This window comes from Toxorhynchites rutilus, unplaced genomic scaffold (assembly GCF_029784135.1).
Source record: "Toxorhynchites rutilus septentrionalis strain SRP unplaced genomic scaffold, ASM2978413v1 HiC_scaffold_5, whole genome shotgun sequence".
Classification (NCBI taxonomy): domain Eukaryota; kingdom Metazoa; phylum Arthropoda; class Insecta; order Diptera; family Culicidae; genus Toxorhynchites; species Toxorhynchites rutilus.
This window is the reverse complement of record NW_026600093.1, coordinates 453,420-478,730: the sequence shown is the minus strand read 5'-3', so window position 1 is coordinate 478,730 and position 25,311 is coordinate 453,420. Positions and strand designations below refer to the sequence as shown.

Genomic DNA, 25,311 nt, shown 5'->3' with positions numbered 1-25,311 from the left:
TATACCTAAAAGTGTGTTTTTGTTTCCCGAGAATTCGCGTGAAGAAAAAATTGTGTCCGATCGGAAGTTCCCGTGTGTTCTTAGATTGACGACGCAGTTTGTGTGAGCATAACTCTGCAACGTGTCCGAAAAAGTTGTAGAAGTAAAACAAAACGTGTATGATTCTGTACGAAACCGACGGTGTGTAAACTAAATGTATGAGTACAAACAAACTGAAGTGTTTTGTCCAATCAATTTGCATTGTAATAGGTTATTGATAACAACTGTGATTAAATTATCTTAACTTTTTTTAATTAAATGAAGTAATTTTCCGGCTATGACTTTCATTAAATACTTTTTTACCCTCATGTATATTTTCAGGTGATTGCATCCAGAAATCTTTAGATGATATCGCACAAAATTCAGCCATTCGAAATGACGTTCCTTCACAACAAACAGGCTCAAAACAAAAGAATTCTGATACTGGAAATATGTTGTCTAGCAATGAAAGCATGTCTGTTGTCGATGAATTGAAAGGTATGTACAATAGAACAATCAATTTTTTTATTCTTCTTATTTGTTGATTCGTATGTTGTAATTTAAAAACCAAAGATTGTTTAAAGCACTGGTTGGAAAACTTATGAAGCGATCGCCGTTGACGTATTCTATGACCAAAACCGCGTTCTCTCTCGACCTCTCCGTCATTGGTTCCGATCTAAAATTGATTGGATAACAACTCGACAAATATTTGGATTTTTGAAATATTTTGAGCGTATCAGTGGTGCAATGAGTTTGTTCTCTATGATCGGAAAAATTACCGACTGGACCATTTTTGGATCCAAATGCTATTGGATTACATCACGGGAACACCAAGCCAAACTGATGCTATTGGATTACATCACGGGAACACCAAGTCAAACTGATGCTATTGGATTACATCACGGGAACACCAAGCCGAATGCGTAAATGGGTGCGAATATTACTTCGCTCGGACGCATTCATACGCAAACAATTTTTCATGACTGTTCCATGCGAAAGCAGAACAGAAACCGATGCGAGTGAAAGTACTCACGCCTTGCGTATGTCTGCTTTTCGCGTTGACGGTGGAATGGTGTCATCTGGATACGACATTAGTTTGTATGAGACCAGCTATTCTCTATCAGTCGCCCTTAAAGCAGTTTTAAATTGCTAAAATTTGTATGAAATTTTTTTCTTGGTGTTATTTACCTATTAGACGTACGTCGTTATGACCCTAATTTAAAAGATTTTCAGATTTTTCAGATATTCTCACCAGAACATAACATTATAATATAAAATTATCTAGAGACACAATTTTTGCATGATATTTTTTCACTACTTGCAAGCAAAAGTGATTTTCATTTACATAGAGTACTAATTTGGTTTGGGAAAATTAATTCTCATTCATAATTTTGATTTTAAAAGTGTGTTCATTTCTACTGCAACCCCATATTGTCATGCCTACTCCTCCATTCCGTAATACGAAGCTCATGCAAGCGAGCAAAACAAATCACGGTTTCTTCATGTGCCTATATTTTGTGACCGTGTTCGGGAACACATTGCGATCACCAATCATCATCAATGAGCAAGATTGTTATGATTTCAATAGCTTGCTTTCAAAGCAATTTTTAAGCTTTTGAACCGATAAGTGACAATCATATAATTCGTTGACATTTTATCTCTTGGATGAAGTGATTATTATACCACTCCATCCAGCCGGTAAAGAGGTATTAACGTTCAAAACCTTGCAGTCCAGCGTCACTCTCTCGTTTTAGAAACTTTGAACTAACACCCCGGTACAGAAATGAAAGACGTAGTCAAAACCAACATCTTCTATACAATTTTCGACTCTTTTGAGTTGTGTTGGAAAAGTTCTAGAAAGGATAGTAAATCGACGCCTAAAGACCTTTTTAGAGTCTAATAAGCTGCTCGATCCAAGACAGTTCGCTTTTCGTGCGGGAAAATGCACAGAAGATCACCTCGAAGATCTACAGGCTATTGTACATGACGTTATTGAGAAAGATCACCACGCAGATGTGGCATCACTTTATCTAAGTAAAGCATTTGATCAGCATGGAGATATCCAGTATTGAAGAGTCTCTTCGACTGGGTGATCCGTGGAAGACTAGGTTTCTATGTGAAAAGTTTCCTAGAAAATAGAACTCAGAGCCATAGTCAACAACACAAAATCTTCATTGAAAATCCAAGAAAGGGGAATTCCCCAAGGCTCGGTTGTATCGCCAACCCTCTTCATAATTATTATGCAGTCCCTTTTTGCAAAAAATCCGGAAAATGTAAAAATTCTTGTCTATGCGACATTGTGCTAGTACTAGCGACATTGTGCTAGTTTCAGTTAGCGTCACTGCATCAGCAACAAGAAAAACAGGAAGTGGGTTATATCTATGGTATAACCGCAAGGGTGACGTAGGATTATCGTTGATTTAGAGATCATTTGTTTGAATTTGAATCTGAATTCATTCTGAATGAATGAATATTTGGGGGACTTCGAAAACGAGAGTGTTACGTTGGATGCACAAGGTTTTATGCATCCAATATTGGATACGGAAATATTCTACTGATAGGGAAGAATAATCTTCAGAAGCTATTCTGTTAATTGCGATTGATTGAAAAATCACAAAACCAAATGTATTTGGTCACAGTGTTACATGGATAGAAAACATTAAAATAAACTCTTTCACTTGAATGTTATTTTAAATTCCCAGAGGAACTGGCAGATTATTTTCAGTAACGATTAGATATTACCACATTTTTTTTTATAGAACAGAGAAGAGATAGTTTTTTTTTGTTTCGGACTCTGTTGCTTCAAACTGACTCTACATTAAAAAGTACGCTAAGGAAGACAATTTTGATGATTTCATTTGCAAGATAAGAAAAATTAGTACAGGATTAGTAGTGGAACAACTCAATTAGTGGATGTTAATAACATTTTGGAAGTGAAAAACTTCAAAGTTAATAATTTTTAATGTGTTATTATTAATTTTATCCTAAAATTTTAAATTGAACTACATTGTTTTGCAACAATTAAATTGAAGTTCTTTAACCGCTCTACAATTCGTTCTTTGACGCCCAACTTTCTTTCATTATTTGGAATCTTTCATTATTTGGCTGCAATATCGATCTAAACAATTCCTGGTGAAAATTCAAGCAATATCTTAAAAAATCCCGATTTTTACCCCACTGCATATGTAATAGCCACTTAAACATCACCTTAACGCTGAAAGGCTCTCCTTTCCTTCTTGAAATAAGCTAGAAAAAATTTTTTTTTCCAAGCTGTATATAATCGAGTCCAAAATTGTATATAATCGAATCACATATAATCGAGTCCGACCTGTATATCTATACTCGTCTCCGGCAAGATGCTTAACGGTAGTTTTCGTAGGAGTGTTGCTCTATCTATATCAACTCGGCTGTTTCCGCAACAATAACACCGATCGGTTGGAAAAAGCTCGCAGAATTGTCGTTCAGCAGATCCACAATGCTTACGGAGTGAGACCAAATATCATTCCTCGGGCACGAATGGTTCCTCCCAGGCCGGTTGCTGCGGATGTGGCAGTTAATTATCTTTAAGCGGCACAAAACCCGGTTCCAGCACCTCCAGCTGAGTAACCTCCTGTGGCCGCTTACCTCTTTAAAAATCAATGAGAAAAATTATAAATTGAAATCTATATAATTTTACAAGGTTTTACCTTTAATTCGAATGTAGACGAATGCACAATAAATAATTTGCTGCAGAAACTATAACTTTTAAAACCATTTGCCGTTTTGACGTGGGACTACGTATAACCGGAATATATGGAGGGTAAAATGAAAACCTAAACACAGAACATGCAGGAAAAAATGAAAGATTTCGAATGCTTATAGCTCGAACATTTCTTACTGGATAGGAGAGATGTTTGCATCACTTGATAGGGAATATTTCTACGCATCTATCGCAACTAACAAAATGTTGTTTTTCATTAGATAAACAATTGAATAACTGTAAAATATTAGGCGTTATCTAAACGCCCTAACTGCATCGTTCTGATTGGCCCGATTTACGGTTTCCCTAACACAGCCATCAAAACCAAGCAGCCTTGGGGAAATCGGCATTGCAAATACATGAAAGTAGGGGGACTTTTGTTCTCATCGAAAAATGTTCCCTAACACAGACTTTAAAACCAAGCATGAAGTGTAGATATTGAAAAGAATTGGTCCCAAGATGGATCCTTGAGGAACACCTGCATTCACAATGAATTTCTCTGATGAAATATTGTTTATAGAAACATTGAACGCTCTATCAGAAAGATATTTTTTTATAATTTTTATCAAGTATGTAGGAAAACCAAAGTTCTGAAGCTTGTAAATGAGACCATTATGCCAAACATTATCAAATGCTTTTTCAACATCAAGAAGTGCCATGGCAGATGATTTTGAAACTGACTTGTTTCGTCTGAATTGTAGAGTGACCTTTTCGGAATCCAAACTGCTCATCCAAAAATATATTGTGCTCATCTGCAAAAGCAAGAATGCGCGTTAATATAATTTTTTCGAATACTTTCGAAAATGCTGGGAGAAGGCTAATTGGTCGATAGCTCTTTGAAGAAGAAGGATCTTTTCCGGGTTTTAGTATCGGGATCACTTTTGCCAACTTCCAACTCGAGGGGAAGTAGCCAAGTGATAGACATCTGTTGAAGACAGAAGTCATAATTTCATATAAGTTGTTACTAAGATGTTTCAACTCAATGTTAAATATACTGTCGAAGCCGGGGCCCTTCATATTCTTCAACGAGCGTATAACCGAGATAACCTCTGCAGTCGAGATGATTTCACTCTCTTGAGGTACAGAATGGATATTGTCAATAGCCCTTACAGTATCATTCGCCGAAGCTTCAAATGGACTTGTAATGTTCTGGCCAAGATTGTGTGAACTAGCGAAATGGTTGCCAATTGCATTAGCCTTTTCGGCAGGTGTTATCAATCGTTCTGAATTGTCAGGTTGAAGAAGAGGAGGAATAGGATTAGACTTGGTCTTGAGAATTTTAGCGAGCCTCCAAAAAGGCTTGGAGTTATTCGGAAGTTTACTAATATATTTTGCGAATTTTTTGTTACGGAGATCAATCATTCTGGCCTGGATAACCTTGGTTAACTGATTATACTGTCGTTTCCTCTCTCGAATACCAGTACGTTGGTACTGCCTTCGATAGAGGTTCCGAAGCCTAATCAAATGTTTAGTAATGGAATCAATTTGAACAGAGTCACTCACCTGAATCGTTTCTGGGATGTGGTTTTGGCGAGCCTGAATAACTGCAGTTTGAATAGAGCTGACTGTTGCTTCGATATCTTCGGGAGATTCAAGAGGTTGATTGAGATCAATGTTGTTGTCAATAAGCTGCTGGAATTCCACCCAATTCGCACGATGATGGTCCCGTCTACATTGTGGCCTCCTGACTACGACATTCACTCCCAATTCAACCATCACTGGGAAGTGATCCGAACTCAACTCGTTAAGGGCAATAGGATCACCGATGTGGCGATCCATGTTGGTAATGAAGAAATCAATTATGGAATGTACTCCAGAACGAGAAATGCGAGTAGGGGTCGCTGGACTAAGAATCCTGTAGCGCCCACACTGTAGATCATCATTTAGAGTCACTCCATATTGATTCCTCCTTTGGTTTCCCCAGGACTGATGTCGAGCATTAATGTCCCCGCCGATGACGTATTTCGACTGCCTTCGTGTTAGCTTGATGATATCGTTTTTAAAAAGCAACGCTGAGCCATCTCTGATTGACGTCTGTTTGGGATAGTAGACCGCAATCACGATAATAGACCCAATCGATGTTGTGATTTCCGCCCCAATAGCTTCGATGATGTTGAGTTTCAGACACGGCAAAAGTCGATATCTGATGTTATTTCTGATGGCTAAGGCAACACCTCCTCCACCAGAACCAGCACGATCCATTCTCAATAGACGATAATTCGGGACTCGAATATTAATATTCGGTTTAAGATGCGTCTCAGTAACGATAGCTACGTCGATGCTGTTTGTCACCAGGAAGTCAGTGAACTCGATAAGCTTACTCTTAAGAGAGCAGGCATTCCAATTAATTAGCCTTAGAGATGACCGATCCATGGTTATAATAAAAATGTAGCATAACTTGTACTTGTTCCTGTTGGTTGCGACAACTTCTAGTCTGTCGATCTAGTTCAAGAACAGGGTTGCAAGTTCTTGCATGCTATAAAGCTCCTCAGTAGAAGAGGAATGAGGTGAAGGTTTTGGTGTAGGTGATAAACCAATAGCTGCAACCTTACTATAGCTCGGTTGCTCCTTTTTTGGCTTTTCGCTAGAAGATGCCGTTTGGGGGCGACCTGTAGGAAGTGGAAGAGGAGGAAGAACAGGAATCGTGCGAGAAACCATTGGAGGGAACTCTTTGTCAGTAAATTCTGGAACCTTCTTCCTATTCTGTGTTTTATCAGTAGCTTGCTTCCAGATACGTTTAAAATCCGCACGTTTTGTGCAGCTACGGCTGGTGGCTTGGTGACTTTCGCCACAGTTAACGCATTTGCGAGGTTCTTTTTCTGGAAGGCTGCAAGTGCTTGTTAGGTGGTCAGCAGCACACTTGCCACAACGAGTTTTCATGTGACAGTTTCTTGTTCCGTGTCCGAAACCAAGGCAATTTGAACATTGCGTTTCATCCCGATGTTGAGGTTTGTATCGGTCCCATTGTACCGAGATGTTGAAGATCTCACTGATTTCTCTTATGCGAGTTATGTTGGCTGATCCTTTCTTGAAGTGGATCAGGTACAAAACATTGGAATACCCATTGTCTGGCGTTTTATGCCTAGTCATCCGATATACAGCTAACGGCTGAATATTGTATGATTGTTCCAGATCTTTTTTAATATCCTCCAACTCAATAGCAGGAAGACCTCGCAACACCACCTTAAATGGTTTTTCAGACGGCGTATCGTGAGTGTAAAACTCATGATTTTTTGATTTCAGGTATGATCCAATTATTTTATATTGCTCCAGGTTGGGACTAGTGATTTTAATCCCGATGCTGCATATTTTAAAAACTGGCTGCAATTTCAGCGCCAGCAGTTCAGACCTCAAAGTTCCTATATCTCTCGATGTTGTAAAATAAGGTGGTACTTTCACCTTTTTCTCTACATTTACTTTCTCGGTAGTTGGTTCCTCCTCGGTATGGCCATCCAATAAAGCATAGCGGTTTCTTTCTAATATTGGCTCCTTGCCGGTGTCCGATCGATGTCGTTTGTTGGTGCCATGTGGTATGCCTGGGTCGGTTGACCGGGTTTTCCCCATTGTTGTAGTCCTCAAGGGCAGACAGGTAGTTGATGAATCGCAGGTAGACAATCTGAAAAGAGAAATAAATAGCTTTTTAAAAATCAGGTAATGAATGGAGCTCCAAACACGTCCGTCTCTGTCGACGGTCGGAGTGGAATGATAAAAGTTTGCCTCAGCGAGATCCACTGTTTATACTCTAGGCAAGTGTTCCCCTTCAATCTTCTTCTTTTCCTCTGTTCGCGGAGACTTTAAATCCTACGATTTCCCCTTCAATGCTCGTTATTGACAGCTCTGTTCTGGAAAGCACGCAAATGGACAGAACAAATGTAAGGAAAAATGAAAACGCTTAAAGTTTTCATGAATTTTAACCATTTACGAACCAGGAGATTCCAATGTATAGCATATTAAACAAATCTTAGGGAATTTCCGATTCGTTTAGTATGTAAATCGCCAAAATCTGTTCGCGGCAAAAATAGTTATTAACATTAACTTTATTTCATAAAAACGTGACCTGTTTTCTGATTTGGCACCCTTAATGAAAGACGTAGTTCTACGTCAAAACGGCATGTAACGCTTTAGATAATTAATTTTTAAATGCTGATAAAAAATATCAGCCAAATCGGTCGAGTAGATCCTGATATATTGATACCACCAATTGAAAAACATGGTTTTGAGAAAAACGCGTTTGAAAATTCGTACAGCAATACTCTGTAACTCCTTCTATTCTCCTTCCTCCTTCTATAAGACCAGGTGATGACCTTGCAGCTTTATGTCATTGTAAACAAACAATGCTTCAATTTATATTCTACTGTGTATATATTGGTGACTAGTGATCCCCGATACAGAAATCAATTATTAATCGAACGAATACGGTGCAACTATCGCAATAAACGAAGCCTGAGACGAGACATGACAATAGGGGGCCGATTCCGGACCACCACTTCTGTCAAACTCGGACCACTTGCAAACAAAATTAACAAAGATAAATATGTTGCCAAATATATTCAAAATTGAATAATTGTTGCATTCACATTTCAATTTAGCGATAATTTCTATAATGGATTTTTTTTTGTATATTTTCGTTTCTATTACGTCCGGTGTTCCCGAAGAGAAGGAAACATTGCATCGGTATTTCCACCCTACATCTTTTCGGGATTATTTTGCCATCTAGCATAGCATAATAGCAGCGACCTAACAGAGAAGAGCATTCAATTATTTTCCAACCGTAAAGCAGTTAGCAATATAATTATAATCTAATAACAAATAACAACCAACGCAGCAGAAAAGTATTTAAAATCATATTGGAACTTGAATAAACCATACATACCTACAGAAAAAAAAACCTGAATAAACGCTATGTTATTATTTGGGAATGTATGATTTTATCAATATTTCAGTACTGTTAGTATTTGAACGATATCAAAGTTAAATTATAAGGCCTTATTTCCGTATACACTCCACGGTAAAAACGAATTGAAGTTTATCCGCGATGACAGAGATACGGTATCGATATCTGGAAACGAAATAAGCTTTTAACAAGTCTTACTACTCGGCCCGAAGGCACTTTTAAATTGTTAAAACCTGAATAAAAATTTTTACTTGGCGTTATTTATTTACTTGAAGAACGTCTTTCTTACCCTAACTTGACCTGTTTTCTATACACTTTGCGATATTCTCACTAAAACTACTCATTATAATATAAAATTATCTTCAGACACAATTTTTGTACGAGATTATTTTACCAAATGAAGAAAGCAAAGTTTTCCATTCACAATCAACACTAATATGATACGGAGAAGTTAATTTTCATTCATAATTTCTATTTGAAGAGTGTTCATTCTACCTGAAAACCCATCATTTTCTCTAACTCGTAAAACGAAATTTCATGGCGTGTCGTCCATTCCGTTTTCATCTTGAAGTGTAAACGGTAAGGCCCGTAATCTCTTGATAAATAAAATGAACTTTGAATTTAATTCATATATGTCAACATATCATACACCTACTATCAAATCTACGTTTTCTAGTTTTCTTTATCTCTTCACATTTTATTTTTTGGATACCAAAATAACAGGAAAATACTTATTGTTTAAAATATGTGATATTCGGTCGGAAGATTAATACAAAAAAAATTATGCAACTCAGAAAATACATGATACGAAGAACACATGTTTTTCATGGGAAAATAATCTTCCGAAATTTTATAACATTTGGCAACCTTCACATCTCGCTTCCCTGTTATCTAGCACTTGGTCGAAGAAAATGCAGAAAGAAGAGTAAGAAGCCAGTTGTCACGTCTTGTCTTAGGTGATTACATCGTGTTGGCTCAACCGATCCCGCTTCCGTGCTACCTTCAAAATTTTTGTGTGCAGTCAGCCGATTGCAAAATTCCAGCCGTAAATTGCACTCAACCGAGGGCTGTGTGTTTTTGAAGTTATCCTTTGGCTTGTGTAGAGAAAAAGACTATACCTAAAAGTGTGTTTTTGTTTCCCGAGAATTCGCGTGAAGAAAAAATTGTGTCCGATCGGAAGTTCCCGTGTGTTCTTAGATTGACGACGCAGTTTGTGTGAGCATAACTCTGCAACGTGTCCGAAAAAGTTGTAGAAGTAAAACAAAACGTGTATGATTCTGTACGAAACCGACGGTGTGTAAACTAAATGTATGAGTACAAACAAACTGAAGTGTTTTGTCCAATCAATTTGCATTGTAATAGGTTATTGATAACAACTGTGATTAAATTATCTTAACTTTTTTTAATTAAATGAAGTAATTTTCCGGCTATGACTTTCATTAAATACTTTTTTACCCTCATGTATATTTTCAGGTGATTGCATCCAGAAATCTTTAGATGATATCGCACAAAATTCAGCCATTCGAAATGACGTTCCTTCACAACAAACAGGCTCAAAACAAAAGAATTCTGATACTGGAAATACGTTGTCTAGCAATGAAAGCATGTCTGTTGTCGATGAATTGAAAGGTATGTACAATAGAACAATCAATTTTTTTATTCTTCTTATTTGTTGATTCGTATGTTGTAATTTAAAAACCAAAGATTGTTTAAAGCACTGGTTGGAAAACTTATGAAGCGATCGCCGTTGACGTATTCTATGACCAAAACCGCGTTCTCTCTCGACCTCTCCGTCATTGGTTCCGATCTAAAATTGATTGGATAACAACTCGACAAATATTTGGATTTTTGAAATATTTTGAGCGTATCAGTGGTGCAATGAGTTTGTTCTCTATGATCGGAAAAATTACCGACTGGACCATTTTTGGATCCAAATGCTATTGGATTACATCACGGGAACACCAAGCCAAACTGATGCTATTGGATTACATCACGGGAACACCAAGTCAAACTGATGCTATTGGATTACATCACGGGAACACCAAGCCGAATGCGTAAATGGGTGCGAATATTACTTCGCTCGGACGCATTCATACGCAAACAATTTTTCATGACTGTTCCATGCGAAAGCAGAACAGAAACCGATGCGAGTGAAAGTACTCACGCCTTGCGTATGTCTGCTTTTCGCGTTGACGGTGGAATGGTGTCATCTGGATACGACATTAGTTTGTATGAGACCAGCTATTCTCTATCAGTCGCCCTTAAAGCAGTTTTAAATTGCTAAAATTTGTATGAAATTTTTTTCTTGGTGTTATTTACCTATTAGACGTACGTCGTTATGACCCTAATTTAAAAGATTTTCAGATTTTTCAGATATTCTCACAAGAACATAACATTATAATATAAAATTATCTAGAGACACAATTTTTGCATGATATTTTTTCACTACTTGCAAGCAAAAGTGATTTTCATTTACATAGAGTACTAATTTGGTTTGGGAAAATTAATTCTCATTCATAATTTTGATTTTAAAAGTGTGTTCATTTCTACTGCAACCCCATATTGTCATGCCTACTCCTCCATTCCGTAATACAAAGCTCAATGCCCAAACACTCATGCAAGCGAGCAAAACAAATCACGGTTTCTTCATGTGCCTATATTTTGTGACCGTGTTCGGGAACACATTGCGATCACCAATCATCATCAATGAGCAAGATTGTTATGATTTCAATAGCTTGCTTTCAAAGCAATTTTTAAGCTTTTGAACCGATAAGTGACAATCATATAATTCGTTGACATTTTATCTCTTGGATGAAGTGATTATTATACCACTCCATCCAGCCGGTAAAGAGGTATTAACGTTCAAAACCTTGCAGTCCAGCGTCACTCTCTCGTTTTAGAAACTTTGAACTAACACCCCGGTACAGAAATGAAAGACGTAGTCAAAACCAACATCTTCTATACAATTTTCGACTCTTTTGAGTTGTGTTGGAAAAGTTCTAGAAAGGATAGTAAATCGACGCCTAAAGACCTTTTTAGAGTCTAATAAGCTGCTCGATCCAAGACAGTTCGCTTTTCGTGCGGGAAAATGCACAGAAGATCACCTCGAAGATCTACAGGCTATTGTACATGACGTTATTGAGAAAGATCACCACGCAGATGTGGCATCACTTTATCTAAGTAAAGCATTTGATCAGCATGGAGATATCCAGTATTGAAGAGTCTCTTCGACTGGGTGATCCGTGGAAGACTAGGTTTCTATGTGAAAAGTTTCCTAGAAAATAGAACTCAGAGCCATAGTCAACAACACAAAATCTTCATTGAAAATCCAAGAAAGGGGAATTCCCCAAGGCTCGGTTGTATCGCCAACCCTCTTCATAATTATTATGCAGTCCCTTTTTGCAAAAAATCCGGAAAATGTAAAAATTCTTGTCTATGCGACATTGTGCTAGTACTAGCGACATTGTGCTAGTTTCAGTTAGCGTCACTGCATCAGCAACAAGAAAAACAGGAAGTGGGTTATATCTATGGTATAACCGCAAGGGTGACGTAGGATTATCGTTGATTTAGAGATCATTTGTTTGAATTTGAATCTGAATTCATTCTGAATGAATGAATATTTGGGGGACTTCGAAAACGAGAGTGTTACGTTGGATGCACAAGGTTTTATGCATCCAATATTGGATACGGAAATATTCTACTGATAGGGAAGAATAATCTTCAGAAGCTATTCTGTTAATTGCGATTGATTGAAAAATCACAAAACCAAATGTATTTGGTCACAGTGTTACATGGATAGAAAACATTAAAATAAACTCTTTCACTTGAATGTTATTTTAAATTCCCAGAGGAACTGGCAGATTATTTTCAGTAACGATTAGATATTACCACATTTTTTTTTATAGAACAGAGAAGAGATAGTTTTTTTTTGTTTCGGACTCTGTTGCTTCAAACTGGCTCTACATTAAAAAGTACGCTAAGGAAGACAATTTTGATGATTTCATTTGCAAGATAAGAAAAATTAGTACAGGATTAGTAGTGGAACAACTCAATTAGTGGATGTTAATAACATTTTGGAAGTGAAAAACTTCAAAGTTAATAATTTTTAATGTGTTATTATTAATTTTATCCTAAAATTTTAAATTGAACTACATTGTTTTGCAACAATTAAATTGAAGTTCTTTAACCGCTCTACAATTCGTTCTTTGACGCCCAACTTTCTTTCATTATTTGGAATCTTTCATTATTTGGCTGCAATATCGATCTAAACAATTCCTGGTGAAAATTCAAGCAATATCTTAAAAAATCCCGATTTTTACCCCACTGCATATGTAATAGCCACTTAAACATCACCTTAACGCTGAAAGGCTCTCCTTTCCTTCTTGAAATAAGCTAGAAAAAATTTTTTTTTCCAAGCTGTATATAATCGAGTCCAAAATTGTATATAATCGAATCACATATAATCGAGTCCGACCTGTATATCTATACTCGTCTCCGGCAAGATGCTTAACGGTAGTTTTCGTAGGAGTGTTGCTCTATCTATATCAACTCGGCTGTTTCCGCAACAATAACACCGATCGGTTGGAAAAAGCTTGCAGAATTGTCGTTCAGCAGATGCTTACGGAGTGAGACCAAATATCATTCCTCGGGCACGAATGGTTCCTCCCAGGCCGGTTGCTGCGGATGTGGCAGTTAATTATCTTTAAGCGGCACAAAACCCGGTTCCAGCACCTCCAGCTGAGTAACCTCCTGTGGCCGCTTACCTCTTTAAAAATCAATGAGAAAAATTATAAATTGAAATCTATATAATTTTACAAGGTTTTACCTTTAATTCGAATGTAGACGAATGCACAATAAATAATTTGCTGCAGAAACTATAACTTTTAAAACCATTTGCCGTTTTGACGTGGGACTACGTATAACCGGAATATATGGAGGGTAAAATGAAAACCTAAACACAGAACATGCAGGAAAAAATGAAAGATTTCGAATGCTTATAGCTCGAACATTTCTTACTGGATAGGAGAGATGTTTGCATCACTTGATAGGGAATATTTCTACGCATCTATCGCAACTAACAAAATGTTGTTTTTCATTAGATAAACAATTGAATAACTGTAAAATATTAGGCGTTATCTAAACGCCCTAACTGCATCGTTCTGATTGGCCCGATTTACGGTTTCCCTAACACAGCCATCAAAACCAAGCAGCCTTGGGGAAATCGGCATTGCAAATACATGAAAGTAGGGGGACTTTTGTTCTCATCGAAAAATGTTCCCTAACACAGACTTTAAAACCAAGCATGAAGTGTAGATATTGAAAAGAATTGGTCCCAAGATGGATCCTTGAGGAACACCTGCATTCACAATGAATTTCTCTGATGAAATATTGTTTATAGAAACATTGAACGCTCTATCAGAAAGATATTTTTTTATAATTTTTATCAAGTATGTAGGAAAACCAAAGTTCTGAAGCTTGTAAATGAGACCATTATGCCAAACATTATCAAATGCTTTTTCAACATCAAGAAGTGCCATGGCAGATGATTTTGAAACTGACTTGTTTCGTCTGAATTGTAGAGTGACCTTTTCGGAATCCAAACTGCTCATCCAAAAATATATTGTGCTCATCTGCAAAAGCAAGAATGCGCGTTAATATAATTTTTTCGAATACTTTCGAAAATGCTGGGAGAAGGCTAATTGGTCGATAGCTCTTTGAAGAAGAAGGATCTTTTCCGGGTTTTAGTATCGGGATCACTTTTGCCAACTTCCAACTCGAGGGGAAGTAGCCAAGTGATAGACATCTGTTGAAGACAGTAGTCATAATTTCATATAAGTTGTTACTAAGATGTTTCAACTCAATGTTAAATATACTGTCGAAGCCGGGGGCCTTCATATTCTTCAACGAGCGTATAACCGAGATAACCTCTGCAGTCGAGATGATTTCACTCTCTTGAGGTACAGAATGGATATTGTCAATAGCCCTTACAGTATCATTCGCCGAAGCTTCAAATGGACTTGTAATGTTCTGGCCAAGATTGTGTGAACTAGCGAAATGGTTGCCAATTGCATTAGCCTTTTCGGCAGGTGTTATCAATCGTTCTGAATTGTCAGGTTGAAGAAGAGGAGGAATAGGATTAGACTTGGTCTTGAGAATTTTAGCGAGCCTCCAAAAAGGCTTGGAGTTATTCGGAAGTTTACTAATATCTTTTGCGAATTTTTTGTTACGGAGATCAATCATTCTGGCCTGGATAACCTTGGTTAACTGATTATACTGTCGTTTCCTCTCTCGAATACCAGTACGTTGGTACTGCCTTCGATAGAGGTTCCGAAGCCTAATCAAATGTTTAGTAATGGAATCAATTTGAACAGAGTCACTCACCTGAATCGTTTCTGGGATGTGGTTTTGGCGAGCCTGAATAACTGCAGTTTGAATAGAGCTGACTGTTGCTTCGATATCTTCGGGAGATTCAAGAGGTTGATTGAGATCAATGTTGTTGTCAATAAGCTGCTGGAATTCCACCCAATTCGCACGATGATGGTCCCGTCTACATTGTGGCCTCCTGACTACGACATTCACTTCCAATTCAACCATCACTGGGAAGTGATCCGAACTCAACTCGTTAAGGGCAATAGGATCACCGATGTGGCGATCCATGTTGGTAATGAAGAAATCAATTATGGAATGTACTCCAGAACGAGAAATGCGAGTAGGGGTCGCTGGACTAAGAATCCTGTAGCGCCCACACTGTAGATCATCATTTAGAGTCACTCCATATTGATTCCTCCTTTGGTTTCCCCAGGACTGATGTCGAGCATTAATGTCCCCGCCGATGACGTATTTCGACTGCCTTCGTGTTAGCTTGATGATATCGTTTTTAAGAAGCAACGCTGAGCCATCTCTGATTGACGTCTGTTTGGGATAGTAGACCGCAATCACGATAATAGACCCAATCGATGTTGTGATTTCCGCCCCAATAGCTTCGATGATGTTGAGTTTCAGACACGGCAAAAGTCGATATCTGATGTTATTTCTGATGGCTAAAGCAACACCTCCTCCACCAGAACCAGCACGATCCATTCTCAATAGACGATAATTCGGGACTCGAATATTAATATTCGGTTTAAGATGCGTCTCAGTAACGATAGCTACGTCGATGCTGTTTGTCACCAGGAAGTCAGTGAACTCGATAAGCTTACTCTTAAGAGAGCAGGCATTCCAATTAATTAGCCTTAGAGATGACCGATCCATGGTTATAATAAAAATGTTGCATAACTTGTACTTGTTCCTGTTGGTTGCGACAACTTCTAGTCTGTCGATCTAGTTCAAGAACAGGGTTGCAAGTTCTTGCATGCTATAAAGCTCCTCAGTAGAAGAGGAATGAGGTGAAGGTTTTGGTGTAGGTGATAAACCAATAGCTGCAACCTTACTATAGCTCGGTTGCTCCTTTTTTGGCTTTTCGCTAGAAGAGGCCGTTTGGGGGCGACCTGTAGGAAGTGGAAGAGGAGGAAGAACAGGAATCGTGCGAGAAACCATTGGAGGGAACTCTTTGTCAGTAAATTCTGGAACCTTCTTCCTATTCTGTGTTTTATCAGTAGCTTGCTTCCAGATACGTTTAAAATCCGCACGTTTTGTGCAGCTACGGCTGGTGGCTTGGTGACTTTCGCCACAGTTAACGCATTTGCGAGGTTCTTTTTCTGGAAGGCTGCAAGTGCTTGTTAGGTGGTCAGCAGCACACTTGCCACAACGAGTTTTCATGTGACAGTTTCTTGTTCCGTGTCCGAAACCAAGGCAATTTGAACATTGCGTTACATCCCGATGTTGAGGTTTGTATCGGTCCCATTGTACCGAGATGTTGAAGATCTCACTGATTTCTCTTATGCGAGTTATGTTGGCTGATCCTTTCTTGAAGTGGATCAGGTACAAAACATTGGAATACCCATTGTCTGGCGTTTTATGCCTAGTCATCCGATATACAGCTAACGGCTGAATATTGTATGATTGTTCCAGATCTTTTTTAATATCCTCCAACTCAATAGCAGGAAGACCTCGCAACACCACCTTAAATGGTTTTTCAGACGGCGTATCGTGAGTGTAAAACTCATGATTTTTTGATTTCAGGTATGATCCAATTATTTTATATTGCTCCAGGTTGGGACTAGTGATTTTAATCCCGATGCTGCATATTTTAAAAACTGGCTGCAATTTCAGCGCCAGCAGTTCAGACCTCAAAGTTCCTATATCTCTCGATGTTGTAAAATAAGGTGGTACTTTCACCTTTTTCTCTACATTTACTTTCTTGGTAGTTGGTTCCTCCTCGGTATGGCCATCCAATAAAGCATAGCGGTTTCTTTCTAATATTGGCTCCTTGCCGGTGTCCGATCGATGTCGTTTGTTGGTGCCATGTGGTATGCCTGGGTCGGTTGACCGGGTTTTCCCCATTGTTGTAGTCCTCAAGGGCAGACAGGTAGTTGATGAATCGCAGGTAGACAATCTGAAAAGAGAAATAAATAGCTTTTTAAAAATCAGGTAATGAATGGAGCTCCAAACACGTCCGTCTCTGTCGACGGTCGGAGTGGAATGATAAAAGTTTGCCTCAGCGAGATCCACTGTTTATACTCTAGGCAAGTGTTCCCCTTCAATCTTCTTCTTTTCCTCTGTTCGCGGAGACTTTAAATCCTACGATTTCCCCTTCAATGCTCGTTATTGACAGCTCTGTTCTGGAAAGCACGCAAATGGACAGAACAAATGTAAGGAAAAATAATTTGCTGCAGAAACTATAACTTTTAAAACCATTTGCCGTTTTGACGTGGGACTACGTATAACCGGAATATATGGAGGGTAAAATGAAAACCTAAACACAGAACATGCAGGAAAAAATGAAAGATTTCGAATGCTTATAGCTCGAACATTTCTTACTGGATAGGAGAGATGTTTGCATCACTTGATAGGGAATATTTCTACGCATCTATCGCAACTAACAAAATGTTGTTTTTCATTAGATAAACAATTGAATAACTGTAAAATATTAGGCGTTATCTAAACGCCCTAACTGCATCGTTCTGATTGGCCCGATTTACGGTTTCCCTAACACAGCCATCAAAACCAAGCAGCCTTGGGGAAATCGGCATTGCAAATACATGAAAGTAGGGGGACTTTTGTTCTCATCGAAAAATGTTCCCTAACACAGACTTTAAAACCAAGCATGAAGTGTAGATATTGAAAAGAATTGGTCCCAAGATGGATCCTTGAGGAACACCTGCATTCACAATGAATTTCTCTGATGAAATATTGTTTATAGAAACATTGAACGCTCTATCAGAAAGATAATTTTTTATAATTTTTATCAAGTATGTAGGAAAACCAAAGTTCTGAAGCTTGTAAATGAGACCATTATGCCAAACATTATCAAATGCTTTTTCAACATCAAGAAGTGCCATGGCAGATGATTTTGAAACTGACTTGTTTCGTCTGATTATATTGTATACTCTACGAAGCTGGTGAATTGTAGAGTGACCTTTTCGGAATCCAAACTGCTCATCCAAAAATATATTGTGCTCATCTGCAAAAGCAAGAATGCGCGTTAATATAATTTTTTCGAATACTTTCGAAAATGCTGGGAGAAGGCTAATTGGTCGATAGCTCTTTGAAGAAGAAGGATCTTTTCCGGGTTTTAGTATCGGGATCACTTTTGCCAACTTCCAACTCGAGGGGAAGTAGCCAAGTGATAGACATCTGTTGAAGACAGAAGTCATAATTTCATATAAGTTGTTACTAAGATGTTTCAACTCAATGTTAAATATACTGTCGAAGCCGGGGGCCTTCATATTCTTCAACGAGCGTATAACCGAGATAACCTCTGCAGTCGAGATGATTTCACTCTCTTGAGGTACAGAATGGATATTGTCAATAGCCCTTACAGTATCATTCGCCGAAGCTTCAAATGGACTTGTAATGTTCTGGCCAAGATTGTGTGAACTAGCGAAATGGTTGCCAATTGCATTAGCCTTTTCGGCAGGTGTTATCAATCGTTCTGAATTGTCAGGTTGAAGAAGAGGAGGAATAGGATTAGACTTGGTCTTGAGAATTTTAGCGAGCCTCCAAAAAGGCTTGGAATTATTCGGAAGTTTACTAATATCTTTTGCGAATTTTTTGTTACGGAGATCAATCATTCTGGCCTGGATAACCTTGGTTAACTGATTATACTGTCGTTTCCTCTCTCGAATACCAGTACGTTGGTACTGCCTTCGATAGAGGTTCCGAAGCCTAATCAAATGTTTAGTAATGGAATCAATTTGAACAGAGTCACTCACCTGAATCGTTTCTGGGATGTGGTTTTGGCGAGCCTGAATAACTGCAGTTTGAATAGAGCTGACTGTTGCTTCGATATCTTCGGGAGATTCAAGAGGCTGATTGAGATCAATGTTGTTGTCAATAAGCTGCTGGAATTCCACCCAATTCGCACGATGATGGTCCCGTCTACATTGTGGCCTCCTGACTACGACATTCACTCCCAATTCAACCATCACTGGGAAGTGATCCGAACTCAACTCGTTAAGGGCAATAGGATCACCGATGTGGCGATCCATGTTGGTAATGAAGAAATCAATTATGGAATGTACTCCAGAACGAGAAATGCGAGTGGGGGTCGCTGGACTAAGAATCCTGTAGCGCCCACACTGTAGATCATCATTTAGAGTCACTCCATATTGATTCCTCCTTTGGTTTCCCCAGGACTGATGTCGAGCATTAATGTCCCCGCCGATGACGTATTTCGACTGCCTTCGTGTTAGCTTGATGATATCGTTTTTAAGAAGCAACGCTGAGCCATCTCTGATTGACGTCTGTTTGGGATAGTAGACCGCAATCACGATAATAGACCCAATCGATGTTGTGATTTCCGCCCCAATAGCTTCGATGATGTTGAGTTTCAGACACGGCAAAAGTCGATATCTGATGTTATTTCTGATGGCTAAGGCAACACCTCCTCCACCAGAACCAGCACGATCCATTCTCAATAGACGATAATTCGGGACTCGAATATTCATATTCGGTTTAAGATGCGTCTCAGTAACGATAGCTACGTCGATGCTGTTTGTCACCAGGAAGTCAGTGAACTCGATAAGCTTACTCTTAAGAGAGCAGGCATTCCAATTAATTAGCCTTAGAGATGACCGATCCATGGTTATAATAAAAATGTTGCATAACTTGTACTTGTTCCTGTTGGTTGCGACAACTTCTAGTCTGTCGATCTAGTTCAAGAACAGGGTTGCAAGTTCTTGCATGCTATAAAGCTCCTCAGTAGAAGAGGAATGAGGTGAAGGTTTTGGTGTAGGTGATAAACCAATAGCTGCAACCTTACTATAGCTCGGTTGCTCCTTTTTTGGCTTTTCGCTAGAAGAGGCCGTTTGGGGGCGACCTGTAGGAAGTGGAAGAGGAGGAAGAACAGGAATCGTGCGAGAAACCATTGGAGGGAACTCTTTGTCAGTAAATTCTGGAACCTTCTTCCTATTCTGTGTTTTATCAGTAGCTTGCTTCCAGATACGTTTAAAATCCGCACGTTTTGTGCAGCTACGGCTGGTGGCTTGGTGACTTTCGCCACAGTTAACGCATTTGCGAGGTTCTTTTTCTGGAAGGCTGCAAGTGCTTGTTAGGTGGTCAGCAGCACACTTGCCACAACGAGTTTTCATGTGACAGTTTCTTGTTCCGTGTCCGAAACCAAGGCAATTTGAACATTGCGTTACATCCCGATGTTGAGGTTTGTATCGGTCCCATTGTACCGAGATGTTGAAGATCTCACTGATTTCTCTTATGCGAGTTATGTTGGCTGATCCTTTCTTGAAGTGGATCAGGTACAAAACATTGGAATACCCATTGTCTGGCGTTTTATGCCTAGTCATCCGATATACAGCTAACGGCTGAATATTGTATGATTGTTCCAGATCTTTTTTAATATCCTCCAACTCAATAGCAGGAAGACCTCGCAACACCACCTTAAATGGTTTTTCAGACGGCGTATCGTGAGTGTAAAACTCATGATTTTTTGATTTCAGGTATGATCCAATTATTTTATATTGCTCCAGGTTGGGACTAGTGATTTTAATCCCGATGCTGCATATTTTAAAAACTGGCTGCAATTTCAGCGCCAGCAGTTCAGACCTCAAAGTTCCTATATCTCTCGATGTTGTAAAATAAGGTGGTACTTTCACCTTTTTCTCTACATTTACTTTCTCGGTAGTTGGTTCCTCCTCGGTATGGCCATCCAATAAAGCATAGCGGTTTCTTTCTAATATTGGCTCCTTGCCGGTGTCCGATCGATGTCGTTTGTTGGTGCCATGTGGTATGCCTGGGTCGGTTGACCGGGTTTTCCCCATTGTTGTAGTCCTCAAGGGCAGACAGGTAGTTGATGAATCGCAGGTAGACAATCTGAAAAGAGAAATAAATAGCTTTTTAAAAATCAGGTAATGAATGGAGCTCCAAACACGTCCGTCTCTGTCGACGGTCGGAGTGGAATGATAAAAGTTTGCCTCAGCGAGATCCACTGTTTATACTCTAGGCAAGTGTTCCCCTTCAATCTTCTTCTTTTCCTCTGTTCGCGGAGACTTTAAATCCTACGATTTCCCCTTCAATGCTCGTTATTGACAGCTCTGTTCTGGAAAGCACGCAAATGGACAGAACAAATGTAAGGAAAAATGAAAACGCTTAAAGTTTTCATGAATTTTAACCATTTACAAACCAGGAGATTCCAATGTATTTAGTAATTCACAAATGTAGACGAATGTATTATACAAATCTTAGGGAATTTCCGATTCGTTTAGTATGTAAATCGCCAAAATCTGTTCGCGGCAAAAATAGTTATTAACATTAACTTTATTTCATAAAAACGTGACCTGTTTTCTGATTTGGCACCCTTAATGAAATACGTAGTTCTACGTCAAAACGGCATGTAACGCTTTAGATAATTAATTTTTAAATGCTGATAAAAAATATCAGCCAAATCGGTCGAGTAGATCCTGATATATTGATACCACCAATTGAAAAACATGGTTTTGAGAAAAACGCGTTTGAAAATTCGTACAGCAATACTCTGTAACTCCTTCTATTCTCCTTCCTCCTTCTATAAGACCAGGTGATGACCTTGCAGCTTTATGTCATTGTAAACAAACAATGCTTCAATTTATATTCTACTGTGTATATATTGGTGACTAGTGATCCCCGATACAGAAATCAATTATTAATCGAACGAATACGGTGCAACTATCGCAATAAACGAAGCCTGAGACGAGACATGACAATAGGGGGCCGATTCCGGACCACCACTTCTGTCAAACTCGGACCACTTGCAAACAAAATTAACAAAGATAAATATGTTGCCAAATATATTCAAAATTGAATAATTGTTGCATTCACATTTCAATTTAGCGATAATTTCTATAATGGATTTTTTTGGTATATTTTCGTTTCTATTACGTCCGGTGTTCCCGAAGAGAAGGAAACATTGCATCGGAATTTCCACCCTACATCTTTTCGGGATTATTTTGCCATCTAGCATAGCATAATAGCAGCGACCTAACAGAGAAGAGCATTCAATTATTTTCCAACCGTAAAGCAGTTAGCAATATAATTATAATCTAATAACAAATAACAACCAACGCAGCAGTATTTAAAATCATATTGGAACTTGAATAAACCATACATACCTACAGAAAAAAAACCTGAATAAACGCTATGTTATTATTTGGGAATGTATGATTTTATCAATATTTCAGTACTGTTAGTATTTGAACGATATCAAAGTTAAATTATAAGGCCTTATTTCCGTATACACTCCACGGTAAAAACGAATTGAAGTTTATCCGCGATGACAGAGATACGGTATCGATATCTGGAAACGAAGGCACTTTTAAATTGTTAAAACCTGAATGAAAATTTTTACTTGGCGTTATTTATTTACTTGAAGAACGTCTTTCTTACCCTAACTTGACCTGTTTTCTATACACTTTGCGATATTCTCACTAAAACTACTCATTATAATATAAAATTATCTTCAGACACAATTTTTGTACGAGATTATTTTACCAAATGAAGAAAGCAAAGTTTTCCATTCACAATCAACACTAATATGATACGGAGAAGTTAATTTTCATTCATAATTTCTATTTGAAGAGTGTTCATTCTACCTGAAAACCCATCATTTTCTCTAACTCGTAAAACGAAATTTCATGGCGTGTCGTCCATTCCGTTTTCATCTTGAAGTGTAAACGGTAAGGCCCGTAATCTCTTGATAAATAAAATGAACTTTGAATTTAATTCATATATGTCAACATATCATACACCTACTATCAAATCTACGTTTTCTAGTTTTCTTTATCTCTTCACATTTTATTTTTTTGATACCAAAATAACAGGAAAATACTTATTGTTTAAAATATGTGATATTCGGTCGGAAGATTAATACAAAAAAAATTATGCAACTCAGAAAATACATGATACGAAGAACACATGTTTTTCATGGGAAAATAATCTTCCGAAATTTTATAACATTTGGCAACCTTCACATCTCGCTTCCCTGTTATCTAGCACTTGGTCGAAGAAAATGCAGAAAGAAGAGTAAGAAGCCAGTTGTCACGTCTTGTCTTAGGTGATTACATCGTGTTGGCTCAACCGATCCCGCTTCCGTGCTACCTTCAAAATTTTTGTGTGCAGTCAGCCGATTGCAAAATTCCAGCCGTAAATTGCACTCAACCGAGGGCTGTGTGTTTTTGAAGTTATCCTTTGGCTTGTGTAGAGAAAAAGACTATACCTAAAAGTGTGTTTTTGTTTCCCGAGAATTCGCGTGAAGAAAAAATTGTGTCCGATCGGAAGTTCCCGTGTGTTCTTAGATTGACGACGCAGTTTGTGTGAGCATAACTCTGCAACGTGTCCGAAAAAGTTGTAGAAGTAAAACAAAACGTGTATGATTCTGTACGAAACCGACGGTGTGTAAACTAAATGTATGAGTACAAACAAACTGAAGTGTTTTGTCCAATCAATTTGCATTGTAATAGGTTATTGATAACAACTGTGATTAAATTATCTTAACTTTTTTTAATTAAATGAAGTAATTTTCCGGCTATGACTTTCATTAAATACTTTTTTACCCTCATGTATATTTTCAGGTGATTGCATCCAGAAATCTTTAGATGATATCGCACAAAATTCAGCCATTCGAAATGACGTTCCTTCACAACAAACAGGCTCAAAACAAAAGAATTCTGATACTGGAAATACGTTGTCTAGCAATGAAAGCATGTCTGTTGTCGATGAATTGAAAGGTATGTACAATAGAACAATCAATTTTTTTATTCTTCTAATTTGTTGATTCGTATGTTGTTATTTAAAAACCAAAGATTGTTTAAAGCACTGGTTGGAAAACTTATGAAGCGATCGCCGTTGACGTATTCTATGACCAAAACCGCGTTCTCTCTCGACCTCTCCGTCATTGGTTCCGATCTAAAATTGATTGGATAACAACTCGACAAATATTTGGATTTTTGAAATATTTTGAGCGTATCAGTGGTGCAATGAGTTTGTTCTCTATGATCGGAAAAATTACCGACTGGACCATTTTTGGATCCAAATGCTATTGGATTACATCACGGGAACACCAAGCCAAACTGATGCTATTGGATTACATCACGGTAACACCAAGTCAAACTGATGCTATTGGATTACATCACGGGAACACCAAGCCGAATGCGTAAATGGGTGCGAATATTACTTCGCTCGGACGCATTCATACGCAAACAATTTTTCATGACTGTTCCATGCGAAAGCAGAACAGAAACCGATGCGAGTGAAAGTACTCACGCCTTGCGTATGTCTGCTTTTCGCGTTGACGGTGGAATGGTGTCATCTGGATACGACATTAGTTTGTATGAGACCAGCTATTCTCTATCAGTCGCCCTTAAAGCAGTTTTAAATTGCTAAAATTTGTATGAAATTTTTTCCTTGGTGTTATTTACCTATTAGACGTACGTCGTTATGACCCTAATTTAAAAGATTTTCAGATTTTTCAGATATTCTCACCAGAACATAACATTATAATATAAAATTATCTAGAGACACAATTTTTGCATGATATTTTTTCACTACTTGCAAGCAAAAGTGATTTTCATTTACATAGAGTACTAATTTGGTTTGGGAAAATTAATTCTCATTCATAATTTTGATTTTAAAAGTGTGTTCATTTCTACTGCAACCCCATATTGTCATGCCTACTCCTCCATTCCGTAATACGAAGCTCATGCAAGCGAGCAAAACAAATCACGGTTTCTTCATGTGCCTATATTTTGTGACCGTGTTCGGGAACACATTGCGATCACCAATCATCATCAATGAGCAAGATTGTTATGATTTCAATAGCTTGCTTTCAAAGCAATTTTTAAGCTTTTGAACCGATAAGTGACAATCATATAATTCGTTGACATTTTATCTCTTGGATGAAGTGATTATTATACCACTCCATCCAGCCGGTAAAGAGGTATTAACGTTCAAAACCTTGCAGTCCAGCGTCACTCTCTCGTTTTAGAAACTTTGAACTAACACCCCGGTACAGAAATGAAAGACGTAGTCAAAACCAACATCTTCTATACAATTTTCGACTCTTTTGAGTTGTGTT

General features: G+C 38.2%; 1 protein-coding gene across 1 annotated transcript in view; it reads left to right on the top strand.

Moving 5' to 3' along the window:
* The first annotated feature begins 377 nt into the window (after positions 1-377).
* The window catches only part of LOC129782210 (uncharacterized), a 293,740-nt gene continuing 268,806 nt past the window's right edge, over positions 378-25,311 (top strand). Inside the window, exon 1 of the mRNA XM_055789578.1 lies at positions 378-516. The gene's annotated coding sequence lies outside the window, so the exon portion shown is untranslated. The remainder of the gene's footprint in view (positions 517-25,311) is intronic.